Below are 23,026 nucleotides of genomic sequence, written 5' to 3'. Positions count from 1 at the left end.
TTTTATGTACTGTAGTTGTCTTTTAGTTTTGTGTATCTATTTTGCTCATTTTTCATATTTTGTGCTTAATTATCATTTTTATCCTTGCAGTTTTAAGTCACTTAGTTGATAATTGATTCACATTAAGATTACAGCCACGAAACAGAAAACATAGCCAGGAATATATTCAAACCTTTTATGTTTTCTCATTGTGAAACATTTTATTGAGCTGGTATTTCAACTTACAGGATCAGCCTCTTTTTTTGGCAAACTATTTGGATAGTATATTGAGTTCTAATTTCCAGACATCATCTAACCACTTTATTGTAGCAGCCTATCATTCATTTGGGCTTCCAGCATAATGTGACAAAGGCACTTATATAGCTAAGGACAGACTAATAATTAGAGGTTAGAGCAGAGGTTGGCAACCTTTCAGAAGTGGTGTGCCGAATCTTCATTTATTCACTCTAATTTAAGGTTTTGCGTGCCAGTAATACATTTTAACGTTTTTAGAAGGTCTCTTTCTATAAGTCTATAATATATAACTAAACTATTGTTGTATGTAAAGTAAATAAGGTTTTAAAAAATGTTTAAGAAGCTTCATTTAAAATTAATTTAAAATGCAGAGGCCCCAGACTGGTGGTCAGGCCTGAAGGTGGCACGCGTGCCATAAGTTGCCTACCCCTGGATTGGAGGATGAGGAGAAAGAAATATGCATTATTTTAAAAGGAAGTCAATTAGATTCACTATTGGTAATATGGCAGAAGTGAGCCTTTAAGAGGCACTTAAATGTGGATAGTATAGAAGCTTTGAAGGTGAGCTCAGAGAAGTCACACCTGGCTGAGGGGATTAAGTGGAAGAAGGCACAGAGGCAATTGTGCAAGAAGCTGACAGATGGGCTGTCAGGGGTGGGAATATTTGTGGAGCAGAATTATTCCAGAAACAAGTAGCTCTTGCCACTTTGTGTTACTCAAAGGACTCCTCAGAGATCCAAGAATAAAAAATGAACTAGAAATGGAGAAGGAAGGAACCTGAAAGCAACATGCACTAGTAGTTATGGCTTGCAGGGTAAAGGTAAAGCCAGAAAAAAAAACTGAGTTTATTCCAGCCACTGTGGTTAAGTGGAATTAAAAGAGCTCTGGCAACCATGTTTGAGAAGAAAAATGCTATAGGAAAAAGTAAGTACATAATAAACAAATGGCGGGGGGTGTGGTGTGGGGGAGTAGAATTAATGATGACCCATGCTTTCAATCTGACAGCCATTCTCTCCTGGGGCTGTGGTGGACAAGCCAATGTAGGAGATCATAATGCTGTCTTGATAGGTAGGAAGAGGTCCTGCCTTGTCGTTTGTGTCAGGAGAAAAGGCTCCAAATCTCGACATTCTTTCTCCCTTTTATGGTAGTTATATAGCAAAGGACATGATCTAACCTGTTTTTTAGCCAGGGAATGGTATGTAGAAGGGGGCTCATATGCACAACTGATATTTATATAATTTCTATTGGGCCTGGACATTGGAGGAGTTGGAGTTAAGACTCCATCCATTCCTTTCCCCCCGCCTCTTCTCCCTTCACTCAAGGTGAGACTAAAAACATATAGTGCCCTTACCCATGTGCACCAAGACTTGAGTCTGAATAGCTTGGGCAGGGACATAAGTGGAGTGGGGCCTTACATGCTCTTGTATCTCTGCAAGGACAAGCAGTCCTAGCTGCAATCTAACCAATTTTGTTGTTATGAGTATAGCATCATAGCCAGCAGGGATTCTCCATGTCTGCCACACAAGCTGTATATCCAGACTTTGTTCTTTCTCCAGAGTTCCTTCTATTCCGCATTTCTGATAAAGTATCAGAAGTCTTGTTGAATAACCACTTTCAGTTTTTATTCCAACCACTAATGGGGGCATTGTCACAGGGTGACGATTTTGTGTCTGATGTAGATGATTTAACCTTTATTATGTGAGGTTTGACTAACCATCTCTTTAAAGTCATGTTTACACTAGGAAAGAAAGGTTGGTTTTTACAACGAGATAGCTAACATGTGAGAGCTACCATGTCAGTGTGTTAGCTATCATGCATTCACTGTCTCATTGTGAAAACACACCAATTTTTCTTAGTGGAGGCATGAAACGTGAGCTTAATGGTTTTGTTCTGTATTTTCTCAGCTGTGAGTAGCCACAATTGAAATCGCAAAGAAAGAACATGGTTTGTGAAAAGTGGGATACAATTTTCACATTAAAAGCAGTAAAAATGGAATGTGACACAGTGTTCCTGCTCTGCTCCCGCACAGTGTGCGCTCTCCACATCTTCAGGTTTTCATTGTTATAGATAAGCTGCGGAATCCCCTTATCCTTGCTGCAAATTGGATGTGAAGCATCACAAAATCCCAAGAGCCCTGTTTGCACCTCATCACTCATAAATAAATAGGCCTGATATATCTAGTTATTTTGAACAGTGACGAAATATGGTAAATAAATGTCAATCTTGATACTTGCGGAAGTACTACCGAATATTTTAAGGGCAGCTACTGTATATTCTGAAATTCTACCTAAATTCAAGACAGCTGAGCGTGCTAAATACCACAAGTGGATTTTGATGCTAAATATCTGAGTGAAAACAAGGGTGCTGGAAATCTTACTGAGCTATTTGAACATCATCATTGCTTGAGCAGTACATTTTGAACATCCTCAGTACACTGATTCATTATTTCAATCCATCAATCCAAGCTGAGGAATATCTTTGCTTGTCTTCTTTAGTATTATAATTTCTTCTTCTAGTTTTTAACATTTGCAAATAAGCAGGAAATACTCATCTTCATTTTCTTGTAACATACTGTAGTATAAATAGAAAAACCTAGTGACTGATGGTAGTGTCACTTTAATTTGCAGAAACTTCTGAACTATGGACCTGCATTCAAAGAATATGTTATCTGACCCAAAATCTAATTTTGTTCTTACTGCTGTAATTGGTGTATATTTCATCTTACTTTAAATGTTTGGTTTTGGCTCTATGCAGAAGATCTAGGGAAGATTGGAAATGAATGGGCTGATGATACTTGTTTTAATGACAGGCCATTAGAAGAAGTTCTCTATGGTGATTCATTGCCCACGTCCAGACTAACCCGCGGCATCGGCGGGTTAAAATCGATTGCTCAGGGATCGATATATCGCGTCTAGTCTGGACGCGATGTATCGATCCCCGAGCGCGCTTACATCGATTCCGGAACTCCATCAACCCGAACGGAGTTCCGGAATCGACACGGAGAGCCGCGGACATCGATGCCGCGCCATCTAGACTGGTGAGTACCTCGATTTTAGAAATTCGACTTCAGCTACGTTATTCACGTAGCTGAAGTTGCGTATCTAAAATAGATTTTAATACCCTAGTCTGGACGTGGCCATTGTTAGGATGTTCCCTCCAAAGAGAAAGAACTATCTTGATTATGTAGGATTACCAACAGCTGCTCTATGAATAGAGTAAAAGTGATTTTCCATACCTTTACAGTTGAACAACAGGTAGCAATAGAACACAAGAGGAGAATTTAGGATTGGGAGGAACAACAAACAAACAAAACCCAACAACAACAACCCACAAACAAGAAAAGCAAACTTCAAGGAAGAAAGAGAAAAAAGTACAAGTTTAAAAAATTGTCTTTGAAAAGAAACATTTTTGTTTATCTCTCTGACAGAATAAATTCTTTTTTCTCCCTGTGGCATAGAATGTAAGGTGCAAAATAATGCATAAAAGACTGATATCTTTATGATGAAAAATACTTTCATTTTGTAAAAAAACAGACTGCCTGAATCACAGATCAACCCCACTCTCACCACCTGTGCTTGCTAGAGAGAGAAAAATGTCAGTGATTGCTTCTAAATGTATCTTTTTAATATTTATTTCCTTTACACTTATTTTTGTTGAATATATAAAAGCATATTTTGTTGGAGAGGAGCGGGCAATATGTTTGGCATGAGAGAATCCTAGCTCTGCTTTTACTGGAAAAACAAGTAAACTACTGAAAAAAAATGATTTGGGACTTGAAAGCTGTATTCACCCTTGCCCTAGTTTATCGAGAGAGAGTGTTACGTTGTACACTGTAAATTGGCAGCCAGCTATCATAGTTATGGCCTTTGAAAGTAAAATGGCTTTAAATCTGAGCTGCAGCTTATGTTAGGAGAAATTTAAGCCTTTTTTTTTCCTTTTTCCAACTTAAACGTCAGTCATGCAGCCATTTTTTATTACAAATTTCAAAACACATCAGAGAGGGGCTGATTTCCCTGCATGTTAAGGTAATCCTTTAAAGGTCGCTGTCTAACCAATGTGAGCTTTGAGATAAGGTACTAAGAATGGGTATTTTTTTTATTATTTTGCAATCAGATATTTTGAGAGCTCACTTTGAAATTTGAAGTCCTTTGCCTGCTGGTCCCCAGTTTGCCAAAGCTGACTTCTTAATGTGTAACTGGTAATATCCATGGATCTATTCTAATTATAGTTGCACAGGAACAAGCCTTTTATGGCAGTGTGTATTCTTTGCTGGACAGTAGCCTGAATGAAATTTGAGAAGAAAGGAAATTATTTTGACTGGTGCAAACCAGTTGTCTTTCAGATATGTGGATCACTGATTCTAATATTTTCTGATAGGTTAGTAGAGTTAGAGGATTTTGTGAGGATTTACCAGCTCTGGTAGCATTTACAAATATAAGTAATTAGAGGTGTATATCATACCAGATGTGCTTTGGTTACCTATTTCCAGTAAAGTATTTAGAATATGAATCATATATGTTTCTTATTCGAAAAGTAGAATGTAAGCTTGTGTTTTGCTTTCCTGTTAGTATCTTTAACATAAATTATCACAGAGACCCATTAACTATTAGAAAAGAATTTATCAATAATTAACTAGTGTTAAGGGACAGGCATTGGCTTGCTTTGTGGAGCTGTGGAGCAAATCTTCATTTTCTCTTTTACTTTGCACTGTGAATTTTTATTTATGTATTTATTCATGTGAGTTTAGTGATGGAAAGATCCATACGGACTATAGTCCTGGAGATGGTTGTTTACTGTAATCAGCTCTATGAGCTTCCCCAGTGCTGACCCACTACCTTCTGTGTTGCTTCATTGTATGGCATATTCTTGACTTGGAAGGACTACTCCCAGGGGCAGGAAGTCATTTCAGTCTCCGTACAATTCTTGGTCTTTTGGCTGAGACTGCTAACAGAGCCAGTTGCAATGAGGATAGCCAATCCTCCGGGATTGTCCTGAAGTTTCCAAGAATTTAAGAGTAATCTTTAGTTAAAGATTATGTCATGTGATAAAACCTCCAGGAATTCATCCAGCCAGAATTGGCGACCCTAGTTTCGATGGTATTTTTTTATATGAACACTTGTTATAGAAAATGGACTGAGACACCCTTCCCCCAAATTCATTTCACATATGCACCAAAAGTATTAGGTGGTGGTAATGAATTAGGGTCACTATCAGCGTGGACTGGATTAGAACCAGTAATCTAGAGGAAAGGCTCTGTATTCCATTATAAATGCCCTGAGCTATCCAATCAGTTCCCCCTTTCTCCATGGTCCATTCCTAAACAAGGAATTATGAGGAAAATCTTCTTACAGTTATTCTCATCACTGCTGATAAGTGCTGCTGTAATAAAAGTGAAACCTCATTAAAGCTGTAAGAGTTTGAGGAAGGAAATAAAAATGTACAATTAAGAAGTCCAGTAGACTTTCAGCATTACTGCCATCAAATCCTAGAATTAAGAAAAATAGAACTTTTTAACATGTGCTCCCTGAGTAAAAATTAGTTTCTGTTTTCATTTGGTAATCATACTCAGGGATGAAAAGGATTCTAGATTTCTGCAATGAATGGGTGGCTGGCTAGAATGCTATGTTTTTCATTTGTGCCAAAAAGAAATAAGTACTACACAGACAGACTGACTTGCATGTTCAAGTGAAACACATGTTCACTAGCTACTGACAGCTTGAAAAGTATAGTTCCAAATAGCTTGGTTGATACTGTCTCTGCTTGTCCTGCTGGTGAGAGAGAGAGAGGAAACTTGCCTGTCAACATGGCTTTGACACCAGCTCTCTGGTCACGAGCCAGGTTGGAGCATCCTTGTATGAGCATGTTCTCACCTACTTGAGTATGGGTACCAGCTTCAGCCAAGAAAACAACCCTACAAAGATATATCCGCTTGGATTATAACACAGCAATCTCTGTTCTTTTCTCCTCTTTTTCTATCTTTTCTCCTTTGCTTGTGTTTGTCTGTCTGTGTATGGCTGGGGAAATTAATCTAAAAAACCTACAGTTCTGTAAGTGGGCTGAAACGTCACTTCTTTGCAACTTTATTAATATTGTTGTTATGAACTTATTAATATTACCATCTTATCTTAAGATAAGAGTAGGAGACAGACCTGATTTTGGAGTAAAACTTTCTGTGAATAATGAAATTTAATAGAGGATTTAAATCATTTGTAGTTATTGAGAAGTTGAGAGAGCCTGAGACCAATTTTAAAAATTCACTAAGACCTATCACTAGCGATGAGCTTCAAAAGTAAATTCTTATTAATCATATAACCATGATGCACACAGTTCCCCTGTTCTTACAAATGTGGCCCCTACTGCACCTGAGAGAACTGTGAATTCAATAAAGAAACAAGACTCCACATTCCATCACAGCAGATCTTGCAGCATGACCAGCCAATAATGGCTGCAGGCTCTTTTTGCCAGGTTTGCAATTCAGAGTGCCTAAAGCTGATATTTCCAATGAGCGTGTCTGACTTAGAAGATAAGCAGGGCATGATCTTAATATGCAGCACTCACATTGCCACTGCACCCTGAGACTTGCACTTTTATGCTTTCTGAAAATTAGGTTTTGATCCTGAAGTTTATTCAAGGATGAAATTACTTTAAAAGGGAGCACTGACCTCTATAGTGACTCTTGGCCATGTCTCCAAACCCCTTCTATTGAGCTGGGGGACAAGACAGAGCTTTTTTCTATTTGCTGTAGCTGTGGATCCATTAGCTGCAACAATATAAGCCTGCTCTGGTAGCCACATAATTAAAGAGGCAATAACAGAAATATTTGCTTCATGCTAATAATTTTCTTCTCCTGAAACCTTACTTCAGTGCCTCATTCATCTAGTTTAATCCCCCTCCTCCAATTTGTAAGAGCAGGTAAAAGTTTAATTGTGACTTTGGGAACTTTAAAGGGACAGATGGGAGCTGAAAATACTTACGTATATTGGTCCTCCAGCCACAAAATGATATGCTCAAAGCAAACCTTCAATATATTAATGTCCCTATGAGGGGGAAAATATTATATCTCCTTTCCCCTCTTAGTTTGTGCTCATTGTTATGGGCAAAATTAGTCTTTGTGTTTTAAAATTTCTTATGGGGGAAAGGAGGAGAGCTTGAATGTGAATGAAGAAAGTATACTTTCCAACAGCAAATGAGGATTCCAGTTCCCTTCCCAATATTAGGTTTTATTACATTGCTTTCCTTTTGAAATGTGCCTTCTGTAAGAGCCTAGACATAGGACGTAATGTCTTGTCCTGGCTCCATACAGGATAGGTACAGATTAGACATTTATTATTCTATCAATCTGGGGCCCAATGCAGTAGCAGCCCACGTAACCTCCAGAAATGCTAAAGGTTGTACAAAAAAGTAGACACTGTGCCAAAATCCCACTGCATCAATACAGACTTATTTCATAAAAGCCAGTGACAAAAGAAAGGAGGCAATTCAAAATAGGTGGAATCAGGTACTCAGATATCACTTGAAAGTATTTACTTACAAAGTAGATAAGTAGATTTAGGGATCTTCTTTAACAGACGACTGTGGGGAAAAATTGATCTAATACAAAAAAGGCCTCAGTGATCTGTCTGTCTAATTCAGGGGTTCTGAAAGTTCTTTTGCACCGCGACCCCCTTCTAACAACAAAAATTACTATGTGACCCCAGAAGCGGGGACCAAAACTTGAGCCCACCTGAGCCCCACTGCCCTGGGCAGGGGCCCAAAGCTGAAGCCCAAGGGCTTGTAGCCTGAGCCCCGCTGCCCAGGGCTGAAGGCCCAGCAAGTCTAAGCCAGCCGTAGGACCACTTTGGGGTCCTGACCCGCAGTTAAGAGAACCGCTGGTCTAATTCACCAGAAGACTATTTTACACATGCATTGGATTCCAAACCATATGTCCAAAGTAAACAAAGTAAACTGAAAAATGTGGAGAATCCTGTCTCCCTCCAACTTACATTATGGAACAGCCAAACTTAGGTGCTTTCAAGAGGAGGTATATGTAAGAATTAGTTTAACATTAGGGACGTTTCTTTCATTTGAAGCAGAAATGTTTACATTAAGGCTCAGCAATCTGAAACTCTCACTAGTACACAGAAATGCAGGTTCCTATCAGCCTCACTGGTAGAAAAATGTCTGAAACTGCAACACTGGGAATCACCTATTTGTCCCAAGATAGTACAGTAGATGAAGTGACATGGCAGCTCTTGAAAGAGTAATGTGACAAATTAGGGAACCTCTCTGGATACAACTTATGAAGTCTGTTTGATTTGTATGATTTCTATATATAACTCAGACCATAAATGTGTACTAAATCAGCCATGGGCTGAGAAGGACTCTGTCACATACCACACCCCCCTGTGGGGAAGAAGCTGCAGAACAAACAAAAGAAATAATTAGCCATTAAAGATTAATAATGTATTTAATAATGTATTATTAACCATTAAGGTTACTAATTTATTAAATGTTAATTTCTTTTTTTTGCTCTGGCAGCACAGTGGCTATGGTAAGGAGGATATCTAAGCTCCAAGAATCCAGTTATTCCAGGTGTTCTGCAGCCAGGGTGTCTTGGAAGACTGGAAAATCCCCAGAAGGGACAAAGACTATGTTTACACTTGGAGCTGGAGCATGATTCCCAGCTCAAATAGACATACTCGCACTACCTCTCATCAAACTAGTGTGCTAAAAACAGTAAAGTAGCTGCAGTAGGACAGGCTGTGACTAACAGTGGCATGGGTTAGCTGCCTTGAGCACAAAACCACCCAGGCCTTGTGGGTACACACTTGGGGTGGCTAGCCCATGCCACCACTCACCATTGCCCAAGCTGCCTCAACAATCCTATTTTTAGCATGCTAGCTTGATGGGAGCTAGCATGAATATGTCTGCTTAAGTCGCGAATCACACATCCAGCTTCGAGTATAGACATAACAATAGAGATAGCGGGGTCAACGTAGAGTTAAAAAAAAAAGTTGAAGACAGAATTACAGGAAGAAGAGCAAAAGGAGCAGGTGTCTTGAGCAAGAGGGGGGAAATTTTGATTGTCTTAACAGCTGGAGTTGAAGGAAGCTGACAGCAGAGGCCAGAGGAGATGTCATGCTTCAGAGGATAAGCCATAAGGTGGAGAAGTGCAAACTAATAGAGGGGACCTGAAACCCTGAAATAACACTGAGCCAAATTCCAAAGAATGATCAAGAGTAAGAAAGAAACTGAAGCAGGGAATGGGTACAAGTGTTTCTTATTATGCATGGACCTGTGCATCTCTTGTGTTGTTTAAAGGGTGATTGGTGGGGCGTCAGTACTGGTACTGGGGACCATGGGTTCCCACTTCTGGAAATGGTAGCAGACAGAGAGTCTGTGCCCAGGAAATGTGCTGAAGAGGCCAAAGCCATTGACAGTTCTAGAGCCTGTTCAGCAACCCAGGAAAACTTAAAAGCACGCAGGCCCAACATGTGAGTCCACACACAGCAGCCTGGGAAAGCTTTTTTAGGGCGGCGATGAGTATTGTGTAAAACTTCACAATATTATGACATTTTGACTTTATTTTTAGAGTTGCTTCCAGATAACCCAGATATTTTCCTTGTTTCCTGTGGCATATTCTGTTTTATTTTGTTGTTTTCTGAATTCCCTTACAACATACGTCTACAAATATGAAATAGAATTCATGATAGGATGAATATGACTTTATATTGAACTTCATTAGGCAGTTACCACATCCTGGTCAGGACATGCAGAATCATTTTGGTTAACAAATAAATAAACAAACAGGCAGAAGCCCCCCTTCATTTAGCCAAATGTGACTAAGTTCAAATTGGATAGAATCTGCTTTCAGGAGATGCATAAATAAGCAATATGTTTTTTCCCTTGTCTAGCACATGATTCTGCAAGCCTTTGTGCATTGAATTTAGGTGGGCATTCATATAAGTAAGGGCTTGTAAGATCAGGCACTTCATTGCCACTATCACTGCCTGTAATGGAGAAAGTTATACAAAAAATAATTTGTCTGTAAGTGGAAAAGTTCCCCTGATCAGTCTGAGCCGTTTCCCCCCATGTTCTTTATTAACCAGCACCCCTAGATAAATAGATTTGGAGAAAGATGGGCTGTTTTAAGACACCATTAAAGTCTAAGTATTTTTCTGAGTGTATCCCAATTACTAGAAGGACACATTTACCTTGTGGCAATTATAGTAGTAAAAGAGTCTGATTCATAAACTGTATTTTGCTAATTATAAATCATTATAAATTATAAATCAGTGCTTGAATAAAGTTTTCTCAAGGTTGACATCACAGTGTTCTTGGAAGGCAGAATATTATAACATTACAAGAAGAAACAACTTTTTTATGTAGCTTGAAAAGTGAAAATGTAATATTTACAATAATGAAAAATGGTTAAAACAATGGTAAATATCTCTTGTGAAAGAGAAGTGGCATTAACTAAATATGTTTTATTTTTTTAACTGAGATAACACTGCATGATTTCATATTGTGATTTATGCTAATTGACAAATAAAATGATAATTTATGGGTTTTCAGTGCACATATCTATCTCCAAAATATATTTTTTAAAATCCAATACCATTTTAAATGCTCCCCTGTGGCATATTGCAAATTTTATTTATTTATTTTCGGGGCATTTTGTTTTTAATATTTTCCATAGAGCATGGTGTGTGATTGATATTTAAAAATGGCCGTTTGCATTACTTCAGCACATCTTGGTTTCATAAAAAGCATAAACACTCTCCTTGTATGAAAAGTTAAAAGAGTTAAAAGTTATCAGCTAGCTTAATTTGTTACTAATTCTCTCTTTAACCATTTCCCCTTGATTTCATATTCATTGGCCTGGAAAGTTGGACTTGATATTGTGCTTTACTTATTCACATGGGCTTGAGCTGCAGAAGCATGTAGCATTTTTCATATAAAAATGGTGTACATTTTTGTCCTGATTTTGTTTAATGAAAGACGGTAAAATGATTGGATCATAAATATTTAACCAATATACATCACAGCTGGCTAAAAGGAGTAATTTTTTTAATACATATAAAAGAACAAGCTAAAGAATCTCTGTTTTTTTCTTCTCGGGTATGGTAAGTATGAAGACAACACATATAGCAAGAAAATAGGTATTTCAAATTGACTGATGTTTAGAAGCAGTAGTTTCACCACTCTTTGAAGGGCATTCCTGCGCAGCTAATAAGATGGATTGTCTTGTTTTACAGCCAACATCAAAGGCACTGGATGAAGTGCTAAAGTTTCTGATGAAAATATTTCAGGTGCGATGAAAGGCACTTTTAGAACGTTGGACTTTTTTTCTTCTAATTTTCACTAAAGCTCTAAGCTGTCAAGCTATTTCATTCTAAAAGTCAACCTTTATCAACTTTCTCATGAAGACCAACTTCTATATATGCAACAAGGATGATTGGGGGGAGGGAGGATGAAATGGTTATGCACATGGCAAATGCAGGGTGAAAGTACTATTAATGGCTAGAATTAAGGTAAGTACTTTAGCAAGCTGATTTTAGATCACGACAGTCAGCTACTGAGGCCTTCCTTTTATGTTTTATGTTTTAGATTTTTAAGCTTTTATTTTTCCTGGGTCTTTTTTGTCTACATTTTACTTTTGCCTCTTGAGATACCTTTTAATTTTCATAGCATCACAACTTCTCCCTGTGATCTAAATAGATGATGACATTTGAGGTTCGTCGATTTGTAAAAATGTCAGGCAATTATAAGGGGTGGGGGAAATGTAGTAGATCCTCCCTTCTGCAAACGAACACCATTATATTATACTAACCTGGGGATTACATATTATAAGACAGTATATTACTGGGCTGGGCTGTACCTTCCTGTTGTCTTTGCTCTATGGCCTTGTAGCGGAGGCTACCAATTTATCTGTTTGATTTGTTTTTCATTTGATATATAAGATTAACTTATTTTAGATAGTTTTGGGAAATGTTCTCCCCTTCCCGCAATAATTGTCCTTTTTAGTAGTAGGAATAGACAAGGAGGAGAACATTTGGAAATGTTTACAGAAGAAATTCTAAAGGAAATTCTCAGCTCCATAAACAAATCAACATTCTTGCAAGATGAGGGAGAAGACTTACTTTCTCATGCCCCTCTACGTGGGTATATCAGAGCTTGCAGCAAGCCTATAATTGGGCTTAGAGTAGCTTTGCTTTTACTTGCTTTCGTTATAATGTTCTCATTTTAGTCACTTGTACTCTCAGCTAAACTTTTTATCTAGTGTCTGTGCCTATGATACATTGTTTTCAATAGTAACATTGTGTTTTTGCTTGTCTGGATTATTTTCAACCTCATTCACTAATGGCATTGATTTCATTCCTTACTTTCAAAATATAAACAATTTTTTGAGTGCTTTCTCATTTCCATTCCACTGTAGGTGCGTGCTCACTCTGAGTACTGACGCTGGAAAGTTTTTCCCTCTGTGCTGTCTGTCAGGTCGGCTCTGTTGCACCCTGGAATTGTACTCTTACAACGCTGGTATAAAGGGCCGTGCTGACCCTGCACCCCCTCAGTTGCTTCTTACCATCCATGATAGTTGCTGGAACTACGACTCGTTCTTGCTTTTGCAAGTACTTTTCAGCTGACTTTTCCCCTGTCTTATTGTATATATTTGATTGAATTTAGTAGTTAAATTTCAGTTATTAGTTACAGAGTTGGTTAGGAGTTAGTGAACCCCCTAAGCAGAGTTAACCTTCCTGGGCTGGGGCATGCCTTGGTCTCCAGGTTTTAAGCCTTGTGCATCTTGTCACTAGCCTGTGCCTGTGAGTGACCCCCATTCCAGCTTCCTCAAGTGTCTGGGAGGAAGCTCACGTGTGGGAGTGGTGTGGGATTTGTAGGGACTTCAAGCCCTGAACCAAAAAGGATAGAGATGCTAGACTCCAGTCTGTCCTCATGGAGGCAGGACTACAACCTCCCTCGGAGCCAAGTCACTCGGACTTGGCACCGAGTACTTCGGCCTCAGCATGGAGCATCTTGGCTACACTTTGGGACACTTGACATCATTCCCCATCTCTGGCACTGAGACAAAACACAATTGCAGCGCCGTCAAACATCTCTGGTGCCAAAGAAAGACATGCCAGCGAGAGATCCTTGACACGGTTCACCATTGCCGGTGCCGAGAAAGAAACAAAGTAAAACTGACAGAGGCCAATCACAACACCGTGGTCAGTGGGGCAGAAGGACACGACCAGGGTGCAGCCCACATCGGGCTACTCTGCAGCGCTGACAACCTGCACCGTGCCTTTGAGTCCAGTCCTGGAACAGGAGCCCTTGAGTCTGGCGCTGATGCATTTGCCACCACAGGAGAGGCACTGGACCCCCATTACTCTGCCAGTGCCGTCAACACTGGAGGCAATCACAGCAGTGAGGGATTTACTTGCTATATTGGTGCAGCCATCCTTGGCCATACAGGAACTGTCAGCAGTGGCACTGACGGAAAAGAGTTCTGCGTGCTCCAGGCTTAGTTTGGCTTGGTCTTTTTGCACAAATCTGTGACCAAACCCACACACAAGCCTTTTATAACAGTTTTTACCAGACCTATGAAAGTTTGGACCTGTTTTTTGGTTTGGGGTAAAGGCCAGTTTACAGTGGCTTCCACTTTCAAATGATCAGGGGATATCTGACCTCCTCCAATCCAGTGTCCCAGATAAGGAACTCTGGCTGCTCCAGTTTTATACTTAGAGGCTTTTATGGTTAGGCCTGCCTGCGTGAGTTTGAAAGCACAATTCCCAAGTGTTCTTTATGTTCAGCCCAAGTACAGTAACTCCTCACTTAAAGTTGTCCTGGTTAACATTGTTTCGTTGTTACGTTGCTGATCAATTAGATAACATGCTTGTTTAAAGTTGCGCAATGCATCCTAAAACATCATTTGGCAGCCGCCTGCTTTGTTCACTGCTTGCAGGAAGAGCAGCCCCTTGAAGCTAGCTGGTAGGGGCTTGGAACCAGGGTGGACTGGCAGCCCCCCATCATCTCTCCATCCCCCTAAGTTCCCTGTGTGACAGCCGCCCAGCAGGCTATCAGTTGCCAGCAGTTCAGCTGTCCCTCCCCCCACTGCCATGTGCTGCTCCTGCCCTCTGCCTTGGAGCTGCTCTCCAGAGCCTCCTGCTTGCTGTGCAAGGGGGGGATGAGAGGGGCGCTAATGTCAGGGTGTCCCCCTGCTCCTGCACCCTGCTTACCCCATTCCCAAAGAGCTGGGGTGGGGGGCACACAACAGGGCTCAGGACAGATGGAGCTGGCTGGAAGGAGCTGCTTTCTCAATTTGCTAATCTGTTTAAAAAGGCAGTGTACTTAGAGTGGGGTCAGCGTACTTAAAGGGGCAATGCACATCTCTCTCTCTCACACAGGGTGTGTGTGTCTGTCCGCCATGCTGTTTTCCCTCCTTCCATTCATGCTGCCTTGTAGAGTATGAGGCTACATTGACAAGAATGTGTTAATCCTTGAGGGCTCAGCCGATTGCTAGTTCATCATTTAGCAGTAATGCATTCCCTGGGAAATATCCCACTCTCTTTTACCCTCTGACTTCACCACCTCAACCAAGCTTCACAGTCATCATCGCTGTGTACCAGTATTAACTTGTTTGTTTAAAACTTACACTGTGTGTATCTATCTATCTATCTATCTATCTATCTATCTATCTATCTATCTATCTATCTATCTATCTATCTATCTATCGTGACAGGGTCAGGCCAGATGGCTACAGGGAGAGTGATCGAACGTAGATATATTAGCCCCAGATTAAGCAGGTCCCTTTTCCCTGAGTAAGATAATGGTCTGTTCCAGAACAATCAGGAAGTTGCTGGAACCAATTAAGGCAGGCTAATTAGGACACCTGGAGCTAAGTAAGAAGCTACCAGAATAAATTAGGACAGGCAGGCTAATCAGGGCACATGGTTTTAAAAAGGACATCATTTCAGTTAGTGAGGCGTGTGTGAGGAGCTGGGAGCAAGAGGCGCAAGAAGCTGAGAGTGAGTAAGCATACTGCTGGAGGCCTGTGAAGTACAAGCATTGCCAGATATCAGGAGGAGGATCCTGTGGTGAGGATAAAGAAGGTGTTGGGAGGAGGCCATGGTGAAATAGCCCAGGGAGTTGTAGCTGTTACAAGAGACACTGTAGACAGTTGCAATCAACAGGGCCCTGGGCTGGAACCCAGAGTAGTGGATCCCACCAGAGAGGAAGGTCCCTGGCCTATCCTCCGACCCACTAGGTGGGTCAGCAGAGACTGTGGGGACGTTCTCCTCCCTTTCCCCATGTTGGCCAGTGATGAGGTTAGCTGAGCTAACGGCAGGTTTTAGCTACTATCCAAACTGTAACTCCCTTCTTTGATTGTCTTCAGCCACCACACTTGAGACTCACTTAAAATCACTGTACCAGTGCTTAAAGTATAAACCTCACTCAAAATAACAAGCTGTGCATATACCCTGTTCACTGTGCCACTGTGATATTACCCAGGGTACAGTATGGACTTTTGAACAACTGTGTCCCCTCAATTCTCCAACCTGGGGTGATACTTCACAAGACATACTTTGTACAAAATTTATCATAGTCTTGTAAAAGGGGTGGAAATTGCGGTACAGACTGTCACACTTAGTCACTTCTTACCAATGTCTCCAAGGTCTATATAAGGTAAGATAACTAAACCTCCAGCCCCAAGTTGGCTCAGCAGGCAGTCTTCTTCCTCACAGTGAGGCTTCTTCTGTGTCTATGTTCAAGATCCCTCAGGGTAGGTCAGTCTTCTCCCCAGACTTTCCCCTTCTGAGCTGAGTGGCTTCTTTTAAAGATTCCTGTCCAATTGGAACATTTCTGCAGGCCTGCAGGGATAAGGCTACCTGGGCCCAGTATTGTTCTTGAACGCCTCTGGGCACAGTGTGGGGTTTGTACACCCCATCACACAAACACAAAGGACACTGAGCAAAATAAAACATGTAAATATAGACAATTCTATAGCAGTACTCACCTTTATAATAGTAATGGAGTCTGACATTGATGTTAATATACAAGGATTCAGCAGACATTACGGGTGAACACATATATGAAGGGTCATAAATATGGTTATGCAGTCCACAGACAGGACTGTGGACATTCCAGGCCACAGTCCATGACCATTGCAGGCTGTTGTATCCTTGCTTTGCGCTGTTCACATTTTTCACATAAGGTGTTAATGTGACTTGCATCAAAGCAGTTAATGGTGACATGACTAATCTGCCACCACCTTGCTCTGTCATGGGCTGTTGCTTCCCAGTTGCTGAGGCAACCTGACGTATTTTCAGGTTTGGCTTCAGTATGACTCACCTTTATAACAAAATTTCTGATCCTCAGATAAATATACTAAGTACAAGAAAAGTATTCATTTTGTGGTTAGATGAATGGACAATATAAGCTATATGTGATATGCATTTGATTACATGGATTTTTTTTAACAAATGGATTTAAAATGTCAGATGACAAATGGCTTTGATAGATATTGCGGTAGCTCTATAGTAGCTCTGGCATTAAGACAGTGTTGACATTCGCACATAAGCAGGAATTAATTCACTTTCATATATATAGCTTATTGTATCATCATCACATTTTCAGTAATTTTTGTGCAAATTTTTTATTTATAGACGGTCATAATTGTTTCTATTATCGCTTACTTTGGGGAATTATATTGTATAGTGCAATGGGAAGAAGAATAGGCTCAATATACTATGAAAAAATACTTCAGTATTTCAAGACTGTATAGCGATTCATGAATCCATATAGACAAAATATTATGTTCAATAATCCTTAAATTTCACTCTCTTTTCTGAAGAATGCCTGTAACAAAAGGGTAAGTTGTGTATCCAGGGATGTAGGTAGCCTTCTGATTTAATGGATGCACTATACTAAACTGCTGAGGGAGCACCAACCACCCTCAGCAGCATTCTCTTGTTGGGGGTGGTTCAGGTCTGGTCTCGGCAGTATTCCTAGCAGTAATACACTGGGTTATGTTGTGTAGTGGCAGGAGTCTAATGGTAGTATTGCTCAGTGGCCAGAGTCAATGGCCACTTCGCTTGATGGCTACAGTCAGTGGTTGTACTGCCAGTGGCAAGAGTCATCAGCTGTATTGCCCAGTGGTGAGAGTCAATAACTGCTTTGCTTAGCATCTAGAGTCAGTAGCAGTACCACTCAATGGCGAGAATCACTAGCCGTATCGCCCAATAGCTTGAGCCAATGGCTGCATCACCCAGTGGCAAGAGTCAGTGGCCACTTTGTTTAGTGGTGAGGTTCAGTGGTTGTATTACTCAGTGGTGAGAGTCAATGGTTGGTTCACCTAGCAGGTAGAGGCAATGACTGTACCACCCCATGGTGAGGATCACTGGCCAGAGGTAGGGGATCCTGGGTCCTCCCTACCCCACTGAGTTCCAACCCAGGGCTCAATGAAGCAGTAAAGCAAAAGTGTGCAGCCTAGGGCATGGGCACCTCTTCACCTGCTACCTGGGCCACTTCCTACGCCGGCTTCAGTTCCTCTGTTGGTGTCAGTGATTCTCCTCTGAGTCCCTTCTGGAGTTCTCTCTGTCCATGCTCCAAAGGGTCTTCCTCTGACAGGTGCAGCTCACTGTTGCCAGTCTCTGCAATTGAAAGGCCTGTGGCAACTTGATGTTGAGGGCTGGGCCCAGCCACATGAGGTTTCAGTGGCTTCTCGACAGGAGCCTGCAACACAACTGCTCTCCGTCCACCCAGACTGAACTGCTCCCTTTTGAGCTCAGCCTCCACTGTGAACATGACCAGCAGGGGTGGCTGGTCAGGGTTGTCTGGGCCAAGAGCTGCTCCTTAACCCTTACTTCACCAGTGCGGGGTTCATACACGCTGCCACACCTCCCCTATAGCATTTTAGCCCTAATCCTGGACCGATGCCAGGACAAGTCTGGGAACCAGAGGTGCTGCAGAGCATGCCTGCCCCAGATTCACCCTGCAGCAGTGGCTCCTGTTCTGTGGGGCTGGGCCCGATTCCCCCTCTCTGGATGTTGCATGGGATTACTTCTGCGCTGCAGGGTAAGTGCAGGGTGGGCATGCTCTCCACCACTCCCAGGCCTCTGGGGTCTCCCCTCTGCACTGGTCCAGGCGAAGTAAGTTTTTTCCTGTTTTGCACCCTTGGTTTCATGATTTCTGTGGGTGCAATGGAACTGTGCTAGTGCTTCCCTGTGTATATCTTGTGTTTGCTTTTGGGATGAAACATTCAAATAGGGAAGAAACTAGAATTTCAGAGGTATTCTCAAAGATGCCAAGTTGTACTGTCCACCCAGAAAACAAATAAAATCACTTCCATTATACCAGTGTAAGGTTGGATGCTAACTAATCCTGTTTTTAACTGGAGCCAATCAAATTCAGCTACCAGATTCTGGTTTGGTTTTGTCATCTACTTCTTTTGGTCTTTTTCTTCCTTTTTGGGGGGTGGAGTGTGTGTTTGTTTTTGTTTTTTCCCTGGCCTTTTTGTACCTAAGTAGATCAGCATTCAGTTCTTCACTGGTCATACAGTTGCCATTAACATAGACTGAAACATCTGGGGGCTTGGAGCCAAAATTCAGCAGAGTGCTGTAAGAACCAGCTTTTACCCAGATATTCATGCAGAAGAATGTGCCTGACTCTTTTATAATCCAGCATTAAAACACTGATGGGCTTATAACCTCCCCTGAATAATAGCTGATTTTTCCCCTTTCCCTTGCAAAAAGAAAACTCAGTTCTGACTATGAGGATTAAGACTACTCTTGGATACTATTTGTTTTATCTGTATATAAACAAACTTCTGGTAATTCTTAGTGTTGTTCTGTAGTAAGTAATTTCTAATCAGAGCATTCTGATATCAGCTAAGTGTCTGTTGAATTAGATTTACTGGCACTTGGTAAAATGTGATTTATTTCTTTCTCTAATCAGAAAAATAATAAATGTGATCAGCATTTTACTTTGAGTAATGAGGACAAAGGCATCAATTTACATGATTGTACACCAACACTGTGAAATCCGGTGTTATTCTTGGATAAAACAAGCAAGTCCTGCAAAAATCTGCCTAATACTAATAAAATGATAATATGTGAATTCTAAACTGAAGGGAAAGGAGTATAATATAGAATGACTCTCTGTGGCTTCACTTCTTTTATCTCAGATATTTAAGATAAACAACTTAGGTTTTACATTATGAACTCTAAGGAAGGGATTACAGTTGCTATAGAGCTTTAGTTCCCAATTTGCTTTCAAATTGTGGCTAATGGAGGACAGGCAGGAAGGGAAACCCCATGAATTACAATTGGTATAACACAGTGGTTTTCAAACTTCTTTTCTGGGGACCCAGCTGAAGAAAACTGTTACTGACCATGACCCAGCAGAGCTGAGGATGAGGGCTTTGGTGTGTGGGAGGGGTTCAGGGGTGGAGCAGAGGGTTGGGGTGCAGGGGTGAGGGCTATGGGGTAGGGCCAGGAATGAGAGGTCAGGTGTGGGAGGAAGCTCTGGGCTGGGGCAGGGGGTTGGGGTGTGGTCTTTCCTCCGGCAGTTCCTGGTCAGCAGCACAGCCGGGATGCAGAGGGAGGCTTCCTGCCTGTCCTAGGCAGAGGTGCACAAGTACCTCCACATGACTCTTACCCGCAGGCACCGCCCCTTTGGGGCAGGGGCAGCGTGTGGAGCCCCATGGCTCCCCTGCCTAGAAGCTGGACCCATTGCTGGCCGCTTCCAGGGCACAGTGCAGTGTCAGAACAGATAGGTACTAGCCTGCCTTAGCTGGGCAGCATCGCCAACAGGACTTTTAAACTCCCAGTTGGCGGTGCTGACCAGAGCCGCTGGGGTTCCTGGGTGCTGAGCGAGGTGATCCAGTGCCTTACATGCCAGTGCTGAGTCGTGACTTGAACTTTGAAAAACACTGGTATAGGGAAAAGAAAAGATTCTTGGTTTTCCTTCTGGTTGCCCTGATGTCCTACTTTCATCCTTGTTGATTCAGCTGCAAGCTTTGTGAGCTATTGAAATGTAGCAGGTGAGTGGGTCTCTTTGGTTGTCTAAGGCCTTCACACCTGCTCATCTGACTCAACTTCGTTGACAACTTGGTTTCAAATCTTTGAATTGCTCAACCAGATAAAAGTTTAGTTTTAAATCAGTTTTAGTACTGCAGTAGTTTGAGCCATCTAGTTGAGAAGCAAATGATTTATACACAGATTACTGGACTCTTTTGCAATTGAGAAGCTTTATCTTATGACAGTAGTTGTGACTGGTATGAATTTGTGCCACTTCCTCACATTGCTTCTACAAGGTTTATATTACTTAAATACCAACCTAGTAATGTCAGTTTTCTTACCCATCAAATAATGAACTCTCTCACTTATTTTATGTACGATTACACACAAAATCATTCTTTTGTACTGATTAAAGTTGCTGCAGACATAATATATCTAATATCATTGGTCAATTCGCTATGCAGTTTGAGATTGCTCTTGGATTCCTTACTGATACTAAGTTCTCACATATCTGTGGAGGGACTGATCCAACATCTGCTGATGTAAATGGAAGCCTTTCCATTGACTTTAGTGAGATTTGGGTCCAGCCCTTATACCACGCCACACAATCATATCATTAAATATATATGAATTTCATGAGTGTGTGTGGAAAGAGACAGAATTTTCCAAAGCACTCAACACCGGCTTAGTTTCTGCCACTGAAGTTAAGGGTAAAATTCTCATTGACTTCAGTAGAAGCAAAGCTAGGTAATTCATTCCAAACATGCATTAGTGCAGTGTTTTGCTAGAAGAAAAGGAGATATTAAGTTGCCTATTACAAATCACAATGACAATTTTTAGTTTGAATCTGTTGCCCTTTTCTCCACAGTGTTTAGTTTAGTTCATCAAATTTGATAAAACTCAAAGAAATAAGTTAAATTACAGATTAAGGTGATGTAAAGAGTGACATCAAAAACAATAGTGTTGCATTTCAATAAATGAAAATATGGAATGATACATTTTCAGATCCACATAGGTATCATAGCTGTCCAAATCAATAGAGGTTTAAAGTCAATGTCATAGAACTTGTTCACTTTTTGAAAGGATTGTCACAAGGTGATCATTTTCTTATATTCTAGTCTGCGACATTGTAGGAATAGGTGGTTCATACACATCTTCAAAAATGTTTTAGTACAAAAGAGCACTTTTTAAAAAAGGATAAAACAGAATCAGTAGAAACAATGCAGCTGAATTTTTATAGATTGCCTGCTCAGCCTGCATCTGAAGTCTGAATTTCAAGAATGGAATCCAGTCAGACAAATATTCTATTGGATTTATATTTTGATATGTTGTTACTCACATTTGAATGTGTTTCTAAGAAAGATGTGATAATTAAAGAGGCTGAATAAGGTTAGTATGACTTCTCTGTCAATGAACAGGTGTCAGCTTTTGCTGCAATACTTCCAGTGGTGACATATTTACATGGATGATTCAGGAACATTTTCATGGATTTTTGGTTAGAGGAAGATTCAGTTATATGCAGAAATCTTCAGTGTAGCTCAATGACTATATTAGGAAGAATAAAAAAACTAAGCAAACAAGAAATGAACATCTGTCAAGGGGAGATATTGTCTTGAGTGATGCAAAACTGTACAGCCATTGTTTCCAAAAGACATGCCTGTTTTTCTCGCACATACATTCTGCCTCTTCTGTAGAGAGCTCTTGTCAAAATAGTTTTGCCCTTCCCAGCAGCAGTTCATGACTCCTATTAAACAGCAATATGAACTGGAGAATATACATCCAACACACAAAGTACAGAGATGCCATGAAGATGTCTGGAACAACAGAACAATTCCAAAAGACAAACCCATTGAAGCTTTGAAAACAGAAAATGAGAATGGCAAGGACATATCCTAAAAGTACAAACATTTTTTTTAATATGACAACTGATTTCCTACTGAATCAGGCAACAGTGAAATCATTGCACTAATTGAAGAGAGTGTTTGTCATAGGAGTGCTGGAACTAAAAGAAGAATTGCTGTAGATCTTATTGTAATAAATTTTGCCACATGATTTGAAATTCAAGTTTTCACTTGGTAAGTCTGCTGTACTGAATTTTCCTTCAGTTTCTGTTTGAAATAATTTCTAAAGAGTCTCTGCTTTTGAGAAGAGGTGCTTTAAGTTTTTAAACAGTTCTGCAGTGAGCTGTTGTAAATGCCTGCACAGTTATATAGACATGGCTGTTTTAGATACCATGACATTGTTCTGAGTGGGGAAGCTTTCGGTATTTTTCATCACTAATAGTCTGGCGGTGCATAGCCAATAAAGATCACAGACGCCTAGCTAGCATTTAGGAGAACAGTTACAGCTCTCTGTTTGTGACATCCTGGCTCCACTGAAGTCAGTGGCAAAATTCCCATTGACTTAATTGGGGACCAGATGTTATCTTCTGGCTCTCAGGGCCCCGTCCTGCAAGATGCTGGTTGTCCACATCTCCAACTGAAATCACCCCAAGAACTGAAGTAGCCCCCGCAACATGCTGTGCTTAAAAGAACAGAAAAGGGAGAGAGAGCAACTAAGCTTTTGAGAAGGGGAATGAAAGCAGGAAATGCCACAGATGAGGGAAGAGGCAAAGAGAAAAGGAGGCAAGATAGAGAGAAATAAATCCCTTAAAGAGAAGACTTTGATGAGTCTTCCATTAAAGTAAAAAAAAAGTTAGCTTTGTTAGCAAAGAATCCTGTGGCACCTTATAGACTAACAGACGTTTTGGAGCATGAGCTTTCGTGGGTGAATACCCACTTCATCAGATGCATGTAT

The 23,026-nt window shown here is 40.8% G+C and overlaps 1 protein-coding gene across 2 annotated transcripts in view; it reads left to right on the top strand.

Annotated features, from left to right (window-relative positions):
- PRKN (parkin RBR E3 ubiquitin protein ligase) overlaps window positions 1-23,026 on the top strand; it is a 1,222,813-nt gene that overhangs the window by 338,988 nt on the left and 860,799 nt on the right. The window lies entirely within an intron of this gene.

The sequence above is a fragment of the Gopherus evgoodei genome, chromosome 3, assembly GCF_007399415.2.
Source record: "Gopherus evgoodei ecotype Sinaloan lineage chromosome 3, rGopEvg1_v1.p, whole genome shotgun sequence".
Lineage (NCBI taxonomy): Eukaryota > Metazoa > Chordata > Testudines > Testudinidae > Gopherus > Gopherus evgoodei.
The sequence above is the reverse complement of the archived record's forward strand: the minus strand, read 5'-3'. Positions and strand labels throughout refer to the sequence as shown.